The sequence below is a fragment of the Ascaphus truei genome, chromosome 5 (genome assembly GCF_040206685.1).
Source record: "Ascaphus truei isolate aAscTru1 chromosome 5, aAscTru1.hap1, whole genome shotgun sequence".
Taxonomy (NCBI): Eukaryota; Metazoa; Chordata; class Amphibia; order Anura; family Ascaphidae; genus Ascaphus; species Ascaphus truei.
This window is the reverse complement of record NC_134487.1, coordinates 175,947,426-175,950,431: the sequence shown is the minus strand read 5'-3', so window position 1 is coordinate 175,950,431 and position 3,006 is coordinate 175,947,426. Positions and strand designations below refer to the sequence as shown.

The following is a 3,006-nucleotide window of genomic DNA, read 5'->3' as shown; positions in this document are numbered from 1 at the left end:
CAGTCAGTCACCCACTCACCCTGTCACTCACTCACCAAGTCACTCACCCAGTCACTCACTCACCCACCCAGTCAGTCACTCACCCAGTCAGTCAGTAACCCAGTCAGTCAGTAACCCAGTCACCCTGTCAGTCACCCACCCAGTGAAACAAGTAGTCAGCGGTCTACACATAATAATGTATTGAGGTTTTAAAATAATTTCTAACTTGCTTTGTTCCAGATCAGACTAGAAAGCTTCTACCAGGATACCTCGGAATCCCCCCTAATGCAGAAGACAGGTAGGGAACGCCTGCACTCGTGTGTATTTGCTGACAGTAATGCTTTAACCTCTCTTGGGATTGTTAACAATCACTTATATTCGCAAACCTGCCTGCATTTGGTTAATATGAAGAAGCACAGTAGTTTCCCATTATTCAAGAATTAGCTTCACTGTGGAGCAGCTCACACACCCACCACCCTGCCCTGATCTTAACGCTGCGGGAACGGTGCCGCTGAGCGTGCTATGTAATGAAAGCAAATAATGACGGCAATGCTTGTGCAACGCTCAGCGCTTGTAGAGACAATTTATCACGTGACCATACTGTGAATAATCTGTGTGGAGGGGGTGGGAGACTTCAACCACTGCGCCGTATCTTCTGATCGCACACACGACTTTGCTATAAAGATTTAAAATGCCTTCACTAAGTGTTGTGATTTCTTTATTTCTGGGTGGAGGAGTGGGGTTGTTTTTGAGAGTGTACTGTCATTTATATTGCATGTTAACAAGCTTCACAGTCCGTGCTGTTACATGCCGATCAAGTACTGTACTCTGGAGGGGGGAGGAGGCAAATAGTTGCTGTGTTCTGATCCACATTTTAGATATCAGCCTGGTCGCACCCATCAGCCTGGACCCACCATCTGCCTTCCAACGCCCACCCTCTGCCTGCACTGATTGTGTGTACTGATTTTGGCTTCATGTAAGTGTTCCATACAGTATACTGACTTCACACTGTTTGCCAATCATTCCATCTTTACAAATTGAAAGAGCTTTTTCTACATTTTAGGTATCAGCCTGGTCGCACCCATCAGCCTGGACCCACCATCTGCCTTCCAGCACCCACTGTCTGCCTGGAACCAACATCTGCAAAGATGAGCAACAAGACAAGACAAACTTCACTCCACATGTTTTTTTGGAGATAAAAACCAGGGACCATCACAGCGTGTTAACCAAACAGAGACTGTAGAAGATACTCGTCCAGATCAAGACAGTCTGATAGCAACAAAGTTAATCCATAAAAGAAGAATTTTTCAAGACAGTTGGTTCAAAGATTTCACATGGTTAAAATATAACAAGGAATCAGATGTTGCATCATGTATTATCTGTTCGAATTTTGCTCATAAGACTGACGTTACTCCGCCTACACACATACGACAAATTTTCAATGCACCATTTAAAGTAGAAAGTTTCAAATATCATGGAAAGTCTTCTTTACATATCAAGTTTGCCAAAATTTTGAGTGCACAAAAAAATCCAGAAAGCACACCAATGGGGCTATGTGTAAAAAAGATGGAAAAGGAAATGTTTCAACAAATGTGTGTTGTTTTCAATTCTGCTTATTATATAGCTAAAACCAATAAACCATTCAGCGACATAAAAGATCTGTTAAATTATGCACGCAAGCTTGGCGTTCATGTTCTCAAACAATATAGTAACGATAAGCGGTGTGCAGAATTTGTCAAATTTATTGCCGAAAAATTAAGAAATGACATTGTCGCTGAAGTTAAAAGTAGTTCATTCTTCAGTGTATTACTGGATGGTTCCACTGACAAATCAACAACAGAACAACTTATAATGTATATGAAATATTGGAAGGACGGCTGCATTAAGGAAACATTTTTAAGCATTGTTCCATTACAAATTGGTACTGGCCAAGGATATTTCGATGCACTTCAAGAAGAGTTACTTAAATATGGTCTTCACTGGCGAAACAGTGAGCAGTTAGTAGGCTTAGGGACAGATGGAGCTGCAAGCATGTTAGGCAGTGTTAATGGACTTGCAGCAAAAGTGAAACATGATGTGAAACATTTGATTTCTGTGCACTGTGTAGCTCATAAATTACAGTTATGTGTGCTGAAATCTGTGAAAGATGCTACTTACATTTCCAAAGTAGACGATGTTCAGATTGGGCTTTTTAAATTTTATGGAAGTTCGCCCAAAAGGCAAAATGAACTTGAAAAAGTTGCTACATCATTGTCTGGTACAATTTTTAAAGTTAAACATATTAATCAAATAAGATGGGTCGCAAGCAAAATTGGAGCTCTCAAATCTCTTGTTGCTGATTGGAAGTCATGTGTTGTTCATATGAAATCTATTGTACAATCTCGAAATACAGTGGAATCCAACCAGTGCAAGGGATTTCTGAAGATGCTCCAAAAATTTAGGTTCTTAGTAACCGTACATTTCTTACATGATTTTCTTCCAATTTTTAAAAAGTTGTCCCTAATTTTCCAGCGAGAGAGTCTGCTACTGAGCAATGTTAAATTGCATGTAGAGCAAGCATTGGTTTCACTGGAGAAATTGGGACATACGGTAGGTGATGTAGAGAAAACATTTCTAGATAATACATCTATGTCTGGAAAATTTCAAGACGTTGAATTATCTCACCTACCGCAGGGAAAATTGGAGTATGAACAAGACAGAAATGCATTAATTAAAGCAGGCATAAAATGTTTAAATGAAAGATTTTTGGACAATCGCTGCGAAGTATATGGTGCCTGTTCCATTTTTGATCCGGTTTCGTGGCCGTCTGGTACTGATCTAATACATTATGGTGATTCTGAGAGGAAGGTGCTCACTAGTCACTTTCATCATTTGATATCTGAAGATCCCCTAGCAAATGTTACAGAAGCTATTCTTTCTGAATGGTATGAAATTAAAGTTTTATGTAAGCATTTGAAGCTAGAGGATATTCTGAAATCAACACAATCACAAAAGGACAGGTTTCCGTTATTCATCAAGTTGCTTTCT

General features: G+C 39.9%; 1 long non-coding RNA gene across 1 annotated transcript; it reads left to right on the top strand.

Annotated features, from left to right (window-relative positions):
• The first annotated feature begins 219 nt into the window (after window positions 1-219).
• LOC142494500 (uncharacterized) lies at window positions 220-1,621 on the top strand. Its single transcript, XR_012801490.1, has 3 exons — window positions 220-277; window positions 858-955; window positions 1,043-1,621. It is a non-coding gene; the product is annotated as an uncharacterized LOC142494500 (long non-coding RNA).
• Window positions 1,622-3,006: the final 1,385 nt, after the last annotated feature.